Raw genomic sequence first — 13054 nt, forward strand, 5'->3', positions numbered from 1 at the left:
TTTAAATCTCAGGATCTGTTCATCAGGGCTGAAACTAGACAATTTTGGATGCAGGTCATTAAGCTGTAAGTTAATGAGGTCATAATAACTTTTTTTTTTTTGTAAAGTGGTGAAAAAAAATAGTTCTTGGAGTAGAGACTAAATCAGGGCACAGATTTTAAGCCCCAACCATAAAACTGAATGGATAATTAAAATTAAGATTTTTGAGCCAGTCGGAGTCTCATATAATAAGGCTGAACTGCAATCTGAGAATTCACATTTCTATCCAGTTCTCTGTTAAAACTGATGTTTGTCTGGGGCCCAGTCTTTGGGACGCAGTATCAACCATAGTATTACTTAGGCTAAACTACTTCTTGCTAAATGAAAGGGGATAGATTTGAGTGGGGAGAGCATGCGGTTCAGGGAATAATTCTATAAAAGTGGGGATCACTGTGCTGTTCCCCACATGCTTTTATATCATGAAGAAATTAACCTGCAACCTGGCCTGACTTAAGTGGTCAGGGTATATCACATTCTTCAGTAAACTGTTATCTGCAGGAAAAAATTGGGTATAAAATAATGTTCATAAGAAGAAGCCGTGTTACCCTTAAGAAGGGAACTTTTGTTACTCTTTCCATATATCACATTCTTAAACCAAGAGAAATAAAAATATTTTTTCCTAGCTCTAAAATCTGCAAGAATTTATGGTTAAGAATCCAATTTCAGGAAGATGTAAACAACCTAAACAGACCAATATCAAGTGAGGAAATAGAAGAAGCCATCAAAAGACTATCAACCAAGAAAAGCCCAGAACCAGATGGATATACAGCAGAATTTTACAAGAACTTTAAAGAAGAACTAATACCAATACTCCATAGTGTATTTCAGGAGATAGAAAAAGAGGGAGAACTTCCAAATTCATTCTATGAGGCCAATATCACCCTGATTCCCAAACCAGATAAGGACACCTCAAAGAAAGAAAACTAGAGACCAATATCCCTAATGAATTTAGATGCAAAAATCCTCAATAAAATTTTGGCAAATCATATACAAAAACATATCAAAAATATCGTGCACCATGATCAAGTAGAATTCATCCCTGGGATGCAAGGCTGGTTCAATATACGGAAATCAATAAACGTTATTCACCACATCAATAGACTTAAAGATAAGAACAATATAATCATCTCGATAGACGCAGAAAAAGCATTTGACAAAGTACAACATCCTTTTATGTTCAAAACGTTACAAAAACTAGGGATAACAGGAAATTACCTCACAATTTTAAAAGCTACATATGCAAAGCCTTAGGCTAGCATCATTTGAAATGGAAAAAAAATGAAGGCATTCCCTCTAAAATCTGGAAGAAGAAAGGGATGCCCTCTCTCACTGCTTCTATTCAATATAGTTCTTGAAATAGTGGCCAGAGCAATTAGACAGACAAAAGAAATTAAAGGCATTAAGATAGGAAAAGAAGCACTTAAATTATCACTATTTGCGAATGATATGATCCTATACGTAGAAGACACAAAAGGTTCTACAAAGAAACTACTAGAGCTAATAAATGAATTCAGCAAAGTGGCAGAATATAAAATCAACACGCATAAATCTAAGGCATTCCTGTATATCAGCGACAAATCTTCTGAACTGGAAATGAGGAAAACCACCCCATTCACAATATCTTCAAAGAAAAAAAAATATTTGGGAATCAAGCTAACAAAAGAGGTGAAAGATTTATATAATGAAAACTACAGAATCCTTAAGAGAGAAATAGAAGAAGATCTTAGAAGATCGAAAAATATTTCCTATTCATGGATAGGAAGAACTAATATCATCAAAATGGCGATATTACGAAAGTTCTCTATAGGTTCAATGAAATGCCAATCAAAATCCTAATGGCATTTCTTGTAGAAATAGATAAAACAATCATGAAATTCATATGGAAAAATTAAAGATCCAGAATAGCAAAAGCAATTCTAAGCAGGAAGTGTGAATCAGGAAGTGTAGCGATACCAAATTTCAATCTGTACTACAAAGCAATAGTAACAAGAACAGCATGGTACTGGTACCAAAACAGGCAGGTGGACCAATGGTATAGAATAGAGGATACAGAAACCAATTCACAAAATTACAACTATCTTATATTCGATAAAGGGGCTAAAAGCATGCAATGGAGGAAGGATAGCGTCTTCAACAAATGGTGCTGGGAAAACTGGATATCCATATGCAACAAAATGAAACTGAATCCCCTCCTCTCACCATGCACAAAAGTCAACTCAAAATGGATCAAGGACCTTGATATCAAATCAGAGACTATGCATCTGATAAAAGAAAAGGTTGGCTCCTATCTACATATTGTGGCGTCAGGCTTCAAATTCCTTAATAGGACACCCATAGCACAAGAGTTAATAACAAGAATCAACAAATGGGACTTATTTAAACTAAAAAGTTTTTTTCTCAGCAAGAGAAACAATAAGAGAGGTAAACAGGGAGCCTACATCATGGGAACAAATTTTTACTCCTCACACTTCAGATTGAGCCCTAATATCCAGAGTATACAAAGAACTCAAAAAATTAAACAATAAGAAAACAAAGAACCCAATCAGCAAATGGGCCAAAGACTTGAACAGACACTTCTCAGAGGAGGATATACAATCAATCAACAAGTACATGAAAAAATGCTCACCATCTCTAGCAGTCAGAAAAATGCAAATCAAAACCACCCCAAGATACTAGCTCACTCCAGTGAGATTGGCAGCCATTATGAAGTCAAACAACAACAAGTGCTGGCCAGGATGCTGGGAAACGGGTACTCTTGTACATTGATGATGGTACTGCAAATTGGTGCGGCCAATATAGAAAGCAGTATGGAGATTCTTGGGAAAGTTGGGAATGGAACCACCATTTGACCCAGCTATTGTCCTTCTTGGACTATTCCTTGAAGATCTTAAAAGAGTGTACTACAGGGATACTGCCACATCGATGTTTGTAGTGGCACAATTCACAATAGCTAGACTGTGGAACCAACCCCGATGCCCCTCAATTGATGAATGGATAAAAATAAATGTGGCATTTATACACAATGGAGTACTATGCAGCACTAAGAAATGACAAAATCATGGAATTTGCAGGAAAATAGATGGCATTAGAGCAGATTATGCTAAGTGAAGCTAGCCAATCCCTAAAAAACAAATGCCAAATGTCTTCTTTGATATAATGAGAGCAACTAAGAACAGAGCAGGGAGGAAGAGCAGGAGGAAAAGATTAACATTAAACAGAGTCATGAGGTGGGAGGGAAAGGGAGAAAAAAGAGAAATTTCATGGTAATTAAAGGAGACCCTCATTGTTATACAAAATTACATTTAAGAGGTTTTGAAGGGAATGGGAAAAAATAAGGAGAGAAATGAATTATAGCAGATGGGGTAGAGAGAGAAGATGGGAGGGGAGGGGAAGGGGGATAGTAGAGGATAGGAAAGGTAGCAGAATACAACAGTTACTAATATGGCATTATGTAAAAATGTGGATGTGTAACCGATGTGATTCTGTAATTTTTGTAATGTTTTGAGTAACCAATATAAAAAAAATAATAATTCAATGAGAATCAGTTGCATTGGCCAAGGTGACCTAAAGTTATCCTAGCAGTGGGGACTTGACAATTGGATGTCATCCAGGTGTCAGTTCAAAGTCAAGTAGTAGGCCTGGGTGGTACTTTTTGGAAACTTCTCTGGGATACCCAACTAAAGTGGATTGCATGAAAGGGACACTGTCTCTCTCCCCTTTCAGAGGACCCATTATATACTTTGAGAGTGTCCCCTTTCCTTGTTTATCCCTTCAATAAAGTATTGCCTGCTTTTCTGAGTGAAATATCTGAAATCTTTCTGACTTAGTTACAAGAATTAGAGTTTGAAAGGGGACTTTCTTACTGTCTCAGTTTATATAAAGTCACCGACCTTGTATCATTAAACATTTAAAAAGTTCTCATGATTTACATTAAATTTGCTCCAGCTACACTTTCAAGATTTATAGAGTTGTAGTCTCCAGCTCTTTCAGCAAAAGCCAAAAGATAGAGCTAAGATAAAGCTAAATGGTGTGACTGTCTTTTTTCTCATACTCTAGTGGTTAGGACCACCAGGAGATAAGGTTGAGTCCAGTTCCTGTGCAGCAAAGATCTTTGGTTCCCACTTCTCTGTTCAAATAACCAATGAGGTTAGGATAGTCATCATCCACAGTATTTGAGGCCAGGAATGAGATGTCTCCACAAGATACATGTGCATTTTCATCACTTTCAAATAAAGATTTGCATGAGAGGTGATTTATGCTAGAAAATTATCAAAACAAATGGTAAGGCTGTGCACTGGATAACCAGAAAAATTCAATCAGAGAATCATTTCCATCCTGTATCTCCAGCATAAGGGGCTCTGGCAAATGCTTGGCTCAATAAATGAATCTTAGTTTAGAAATAAGCAATGATCTGATCTCCACCCACAAATTCTGTTCAGCCTATTCAAACCACTAGTACATACAGCCAATCAGAAGTTATCCCTGCTCAAGGGACACTCAAGAAACTGGAAACAATAACCTTTCTTTACCTGTTCTACTCACTCAAGAAAAGTATCTCAGTTGATGTGGTTTTAATATGCATTGCAGAACTAGTAAAAAAAAGAATTTGCCTGAAACTAAAAACAAATTATTGGCTATAAATGTATGCCCACTTATAAATGTGAGTTTAATACAGTAAAAGAAACAAACAAACACTTTCAGAGTTAATTTGTCCACTGAGCAACATCCCCAGCCCTATTTTGAATTTTATTTAGAGAGAGAGTTGCTTAATACTGTGGTATTGCTGAGGCTGGCTTTGAACTCAGGATGCTACTTCCACAGGCTCCAGGGCCACTTGGATTACAGGCATGTGCTATTGCACCTGGCCCAAAATTTGTTTTCTTTTACAAGTAAAATATCTGTAGGTAGTTCTGACTTAGGCACAGGTGATTTCAGGAATCAGTGTCCTTTCATCTCTCACTTCCCATTTCATTTTCCCATTTCATTACAGGGCAATAAGGTTTCCATGCTCATTTTCTACACTTTCTACAGTTATTTGTGGGCTCAGGAACAGTATGTCCAGGCCAGCTCAAACCAACTTGGCAGGTTAAGAGCCACTTGTTCAGGGGGCTTCATGCTAACATGTCCTGGTCTGGGTAACCTGTCTGACTCACCCCACATGGAGTGGAATGCAGAAGGGTATTCCCAGGAAAAAACACAAGCATTTTCTGGAAGAAGAGAAAACAGACTCTGGAGACAAATAACACATTAGACTCCCTTCTGATCTTCAGGGAAGCCATTGTCTATACTGAGGAGCTGAGAAGTCTATGTTAGTTTATGACACTGTTCAAGCACTCAGGGCTCAGGACATCCCCAATTCATAGATGAGGAAAACAGAACTCAGAGGGGGTTAAAATTCCTGTCGAAGGCCACTGGCCTTGAAAGTGGTAGACCTGAATATAAAGACAAATCCAGACTGTTTTGAATCAGTCTTGACCTCCCAGCTCAAGGTTAGTCTCTATCAAGTGCAAGAAGCTTCTAATTGACATAGAGGAAAAAGAGGGGTAGCAGGAAAGATAAAGATTCCCTGACAGAACTTCACATAGGCCCTGTACTGGTAAGTTTGTTCCTGAGTTTGGGAGGCTCCCTGCCTACTGATACCTTCTAGTGATTGATACATATATATATTCCCATATCACCTTTGCAGTTTTGGCATTACTATTGTTTTTTGTTCACTTATTTTTCTTAAGTCAACTTGCCTGTTATACTTACAGAAATGTCCTCAAAACCTTAAGTGTTTGTGGCAGTTTTAAATCAAAATGAGTAATGTTTGCCTCAAATAAAAAATAGTTTTAAAATTTGATAAAAGTATTAAATGAATGGCTAGCCATCTGTTCACCATTTAATATCTTCCCAAAACTGAGGTGGGGTCTTCAGAATCAACTTCTAAAATTAGAGCTACCAGGTCACACCAGAACACAAATGAACCCTATGCTCCTCCTCCACATGCAGTTTTCCATTCCTGCAATTTCCTCTGCACTCTAAGAGCAAGTCTAAGGAAGTACCAGCTCCTCTAAACCAGGATGCCATGTTATCCTACCCAAAATGTGGCCAAGTCTCCACACCTTATTCTCAGGCTCTAGGTCCTGGCCACTGCAACCCTAGTTTCTGAACACATAGTTTTATAGGTGTATAAATTTATTCAGGGGCCTTGGTTTCTTCTAGCACTATTTGGCCTGAACATTGTATCATGTTATAATTCCCATTTCACCTTTAGTGTGATTATTGCTTTAAGTGCCCAGGAAAGAAGTCACCAGGTTTGCACAGTGTATCCAGGAAGCCCGGCAGTGCTAGGCCATACACATATTTGCCCACTTTTCTTCTGCCTACCTGCTGCACAAATGTCTGTCTTAGACCAAATTTCAGGGGAAGACACAGAGGCCACAAACCCCAAAATCAAGGAGGGCCTTTGAGAGTAATAACAAATACCAGTAACTGTGAAGAGAAAAAAGTCAGTCCTCAGGGACCTGGTTTAACTATCTTGCAAAAACAGCTGTGATAGAGCTGTATTTGATCAATATCCCCTGATTCCTTGCACAAGGTTTTCTTTTATTCAACTGTGATTATTTCTATCACAAATGACTTTGATCTCCTTTCTCTAAGGATAGAATGTGAAAACTTCTCCTTCTAAAATTGTTTAGTCTCTCTGGAACAGCCATGTAGACATAATGACTTTCTTTCACCTAGCAGATGAACCACATGACATCCTAGTAGCTAATGATCCTATAGAAATAGAAATTAAAAAAAAACTTGAAAAAACAAAAGGATATAAAGAACCCCACCACACCTTGCCCTCATCCTGAAGACTCCAAAACTTTTTATCCTGTGGGTGGAAAAGGCTTCATGTGACTGCTTAAACCAGAAGGCTGCACATAAAGGACATTTTGTCTCTCTCAGAAATCAATATAAAGTCATTGTGTCTTCAAGAAGGCAGGTTGTGGCTTTTCTTTCACAGTTGGCTACTTAGATCCCTTCTGCTCAGCCCTGTTTCACAACTGGGTTTAAGTCTGGCTCATCTCTCAGTTTGGTAAGGGTCATCCTTAGAAGGTCAATGCATCCCACCTATTCAAACTCAGTACAACTACACCAGAAAGACAGTTGAGTACGGGTGAGAGACACAAAGAGTCTAAGGAGCAGATGTCCAAACAATTTAAGGACAGATATTCTCCCAAACACGTAGAATTCCAAGAAAGTGTGATCTTGTTGAAAAGGGATGGGAGAGAACAGAAATCATTCCCCAACCAAGAATACTTTCTCTGCACTCACTTCTTGTTTTATTATTTGGGGTAAAATGTTTATATTTTACAGATTATTTTTTGAATAGCTAAAAATTATAAGGAAGCTAAGCATCCAAGATAGCAATATGGCTGAGTATCTATGGTGCAACTCTTCTAAAGGCTCTTATGCAGACCTAAGAATGATGGTTTAAAAATATGGATGGTTTAATTCAGATAATGTTTATATGTAAAAAAATAGTTAATTGCATGTGTGATGAGATTACTACTGTGCTAGGTGATGCTACATTTCTTGAGCAAAATGTTTCAACCCATGTACAACTATAGTGCACCTAGTGAACTTCTGGACTAGTACATTCAAATATAGAAAGATATGACCCAAGTCTAATCCCTGTTACCACTCAGTGCCTCAGAGTGGCCTGGGATACCCAAGTCCAGCCTGTATGCCCTAAACAGCTGTCCCTAAGAATTTATGCTAGGAAGCTCATCCAGGTGCCTAACCTGTCCTTCATAGGAGGTGCCACACCAAGAAGAATGACACTGTATTTTGCAGAGTGCATGTGGTCTTGAGCATTATTGTTTTTTAAATTTTAAGAATTAGAATGGACATTCCAATGAGAATGAATGTGTTTGTGTTGCTTGGGGGTTGAGCTCTGAACCTGACCTCAGGAGGTATACAATTACATCTTGCTCTTTCTTCAGTATTGTAAGAGAACTCAAGGTCACTAGTACCTGCCATGTGCCACAGCCACAGTTCTCTGTGTCTGTTTTTCTGTCTCTCTTCTTGCTGCTCATTTTGACAGCAGAATCACACAGGGAGTTCCTTCATCAGCTCTGTGTAAGGCCATAGTTTGACATGCTGCTTGTTTACACCTGGATAAAACTAGAGCTGTGGTCCCCTTCTTTGTTGGGACTGCTACCTCTACTGGCCAGAAAATACAAGGGTAGTGTGGGTCATGTCTGCCATGACCAAGAGTTTGTGCCAGTATTACGGTCAGCTCCTGGACCAAATTCCCCTAAAAGGCTTGCTTCATTAATTTAACCTTGAAAATTCAAGAAGATACTTACCTCAAGTTTTTACTTCTAGAGATACATGGCACACCATAGCTGGGAGCATCTTGGGCACATTGCTACCAGTCTAAGCTTGGCTTAGCTAAGGAACTGGTCTTTGGTGAAATAACCCATCTCTCTCCCCAAAATCTGAGGATCAGGCCTAGTTTCCATTCACCTACACTTCATTGGGAAAGGTGTGGTTTTTGGCCCCAATATGTTTCATTCCTTTCTTGCTCCCTTATCCTTTTTCCCTTCTCTCCCCATATGTATTTTTTTCTCATAATCATGGGCAAGACAACTGTGTACAAGTCATTCCTGGACTCACGGTCATGTGCCTTAACCTTCCCAGTCAATCTTTCAAGTGAAATCTTGTCCCCACTTCATAATTAAAGCAAAACTGGTCCCCAGAATACAATGGATGTTGTTACTGAGAAGCAAAAGTGAAAAACACTGAGAAGGCAACATCTCTAGCAATTAGAGAAATGCAAATTAAAACTAAAAACCATCTCATACTAACTTTGATGTCAATTATCAAGAATATAAGTAAAAGCAAATTTTGGTGAGGATGTGGGGGAAACAAAACACTCAATAATTGTGGTGAGACTTCAAATCTGTGTAACCTCTGTGGAATGCAGTATGCAGATTTAAAAAAAAAACACTAGGAATTTTGAACCAATTATCACATTCTTTGGAATATATGCAAAGGAATTAATATCAGCATACTACAGTGACACAGCCACACCAATGTTTTTAGCAACCCAATTCACAATAGCTAAGCTATGGGACCAAGCTAGATGCCCATCAACAGATAATGAATAGAGAAATTGTTGTATATATGCACACAATAAAATATTACTCAGCCGTAAAGAAGAATGACTCTATGAAATTGCCAGTAAATAAATGGATATGGAGATTGATATGCTAAGTGAAAAAAGAGAATCCAAAAAAAACAATAGGTGAAATGTTTTTGCTGACATGTCCAGGCTAAACCACAATAATTCAGGGAGGGAAAGAGGAGAAGTTCAGTAGATTATCCAAAGAAGCATTCAAGAAAGATAGAATAGATATGAATAGAAATGACAGAAGAATGAATGTAACATACTTTAGGTTGTATGCATATAAAAATATATAAATAAATTCCATCATCATATCCACCAACAGCAATGAGATTCAGAATTAGAATAATTATAAATGAACACAATACCTTTATTTTATTTATTTTTTTTGGTGCTGAGGATTGAATGCAGTTCTTCACATGTGTCTGGCAATTATGAATTATAAATAGGAATTCCTATGCTTGTTTAAGTTTACCAAAATAAATTCTATGACATATTTAATTAAGAAGAACAACTAAAATAACGCAAATTTAAAAATAATGCATAGGAAAATAGAAATAAACTGATAGCATCATTGTCTGATAATGAAATGTCTTTAGGTTTATTCCAGAATTTTCTGAGTCTCTCCCCAAGTGGAGTATGCAAAGGTGTTCAGTCATGAAAATGAGGTAGAAGTTCAGAATGATGCAAAGAGGAGCAGAAGGGACAGCACCCCTTTTGCATTGATATGCAGGTGAAGGAATTCAAGAACGCAGGTAATCTCAAGGAAGCCCATGGTTTAACTAGGGCACAGAGGAGCAGGGTGCCATGACCAAGGGTCTGTGCTAGCATTAAGCTCAGCTATTTTTTTATTGGCACATATATGGAGTTATTCATAGAATTAGAAAAATCTGGAATTAGTTTTCCTGAATTCAAAATGAAAGACAAATATTTTTTTTCTCTTTGAAGAGAGAGACCCTTGACCCTCTCTTAACAATTAGTATTGTCTGTAATATGTGATTTTTTTGAAACCCTGATATTTGGGGAGTAAGACACAGAACTCTGCTTTGAATCAGATATGCTCTGTTTGCATCAAAACAAGCAGGAAAAGGTGAGCAGTTTATAATGCTATTTTTTTTTTCTTTGTAAAGTGCAGAGTGTCCAGCTCTAATTATGAATGCACCCCTGGGCAGATTATTTTTTAGTTTTGAGGAAAGGCAGGTGAGCGCCCAGGGCCCAAGTTTCAGGTGAGGTCAGGGGAGGGGGGGGTAGCCAGACAAAGTGCACAGGTTTGCCTTGGTCTGTGCAATTATGCCATCGTGTGGCAACCGCAGGTATTTTTCTTAAAAAATGCCTCACAAGAGAGCAAGGGAGCCCAGAGACAGCTGGGTTGTACACATGTTTGTGCTCTCTGATGTCTCTTCTGTTCTGATCCTTTCATTCTGCCTCCAGATTAAACTAAAAAAAAATCAAGCTCTAATGTTGCCATCCAGGTCCAAGTCTACTCTAGGGCACCTGCCGAACCTGCTGGAAGCCTTCACCAATGGGTGCACTCATCATTGTCAGGGTTTACTGGGGACTTAATATTTCTTTTCTGTTCCTACTGTTTTTGCTTTAGCTCCCAACCCCAGGTAGCCCATGTACCAGTCAACTCCACTGGGCTTATAGTTCTTTTACAAGATGTACTGACAACTTCCCAAGAGACTAAAAGACCATATCCATTTATGTATTTTTACACAGATAAAAAAAAAAATTCAGCACTCTTAAGAATGTTTTGTCGTGGTCTTTGTATAGGAAGTGGCCTAGGTGATGAAACTTTGAAGAATCAAAGTCAATTATTCAGCATTAGAACCAAATAGAACTTAGAACTCTGGTAACCAGCCACACACATTCCAGAGAGGGTGCATTATTCCTCTCATTTAAATGGAGATGCACAAGAGAAAAATATTTTTTTATGATGTATGCAAACCTTCCATGGTTCTAGGCACAAAAATGTCCTGAGCATATTTACATGTTGTCTCAGCCTTCACACCAGGGTATCAAGAGGTATTTACAGGTAAAAGAGAGCAATCCAGAGAAGAGCAATCCAGGCACATCCTCATCTTGGATCACAGCTGGAATGTCTTTTGACCTTCTTCTCTCTGTGTGTGTAGGGGTGGGCAGTATTTGCAGGCACATGCAATGGCCGAATTAGGTTATATTGGGACATGTGTGATAGGGTGTGGATATTTAAATATTGGATTCTAGTTTTTCTACTGAAATAATTATCCAAAGACCTTATTCTGTAATCCAATGTATGGAGGCCTATGCATATATTCATCTATTTTTAATCTGTGTATAAAAATTTTCAGTGGGAGTTTCACCTGTGGAAACAGCCATGATGGTTAGGGTTAACTGCTGTCCTACATGTAAGACAAACTCTTTGCAGAGCTACTTGTAGACCATCAAGAAGCTACATTTTAATTCTGTCTCCTGTGGAAAGAGGAAGTGCACCACAAAACCCACAATGATATCTGTGGTCTGAGGTTAGCTGAGCCTTCTGGAAAATTGTCTCCACAGGAAAAATCTGGAGTTGGTCAGAATATGCCAGAACAAATATTCATGATTGTGAATCTTCTAAACTTTTAGAACTTTACCACTTGAATGACCTACATGCCTTTTCCAAAATAATCTGGACTGTATTATTTCTCCTGACAACATAATAGGTGTGATATTCAGATTACATACAAGTAGAAATAACAGAAAAATCACATTCACATCAATGTCAGTATTTTTTGGGCACTGAATATTTCTTTTGTAATGTTACTGTTTTTGTTTTAGCCATCTGCCCCAGGTAGCCCATGTACCAGTAAATTCCAATGGCCTCCTAGTTCTTGTATGAAAATTATATACAAACATCCTCACCAGGAATGTTTTGACACAAAGAGATGTAAGAGTTACATTAATTAAGGAGGTAAAATAGTACATATTTTGTATTAGTGTGCCATACCACAAATCTCTATATCCCCATCAGGTAAGGAGCTGTGTTTTTGCATACATTAAGAATATTCTAGTAAGAAATGTCTTTTCTTGCAGTAGGTCAGACTTTCAATGCTGTTTGAAGGTGATGTGATCCAATTGTACATTCATTCAGCCAGGGGGAGGGACAGTGTATGTGTGTCCAAATGGGGTGCATTAGTTTCACAGGGCTAATGTAAGACAATGCACTAATGGGGTTACATAGAAATTTATTTGTTCTAATTCTAGAATTTGTATATCAAGGTAATTGCTGGAATGATTTCTTTTGAGGTGCACTCTTTGACATGTAGATTGCCATCTTTTGTCTCCATGACATTTTCCTGGGTTTCTCTGTGTCCTTAGAATTTAATTTGCTCTAAACATTTAACTTTGAGACACACTTGATTATACTTGCTGGGACCATTTACATATTAAGTGACCAAATTAAGATTACCAATGATTTGAAAAGAATATCCTCACTTAATAGTCCTAATTCAGTCTTTAATAAAGAGCTGTTTTGAGAATAGCTTAATTATTTTTCCCCAGTGCCCATGTAATATTATTCTTCAGTATGTTGCATACCCTGAACCTAAAATAACACTTGCCTTCTTTTTGCAGCCCATTGTTCTATTCTTTGATAGATGTTTAGATGTCACTCTTATCCCTGAATTGTGTCTAGCTTCTAGTGGTGATTTGATCAGGCCTGTTCTTTACTTGAGCAGCTGTGGGCTTTCCCTCCAATATTTATTGAGCTATAATGGATATTTCTTTCTCTAATGACAAAACAGTAATCACACCTTAATTATATTTATTCTTTTATCTTATCATGGCAGTTTTATTTACTTTTGTCTAATAGTAGAAATCTATTACAGAATC

This window comes from Ictidomys tridecemlineatus, chromosome 12 (genome assembly GCF_052094955.1).
Source record: "Ictidomys tridecemlineatus isolate mIctTri1 chromosome 12, mIctTri1.hap1, whole genome shotgun sequence".
NCBI lineage: Eukaryota > Metazoa > Chordata > Mammalia > Rodentia > Sciuridae > Ictidomys > Ictidomys tridecemlineatus.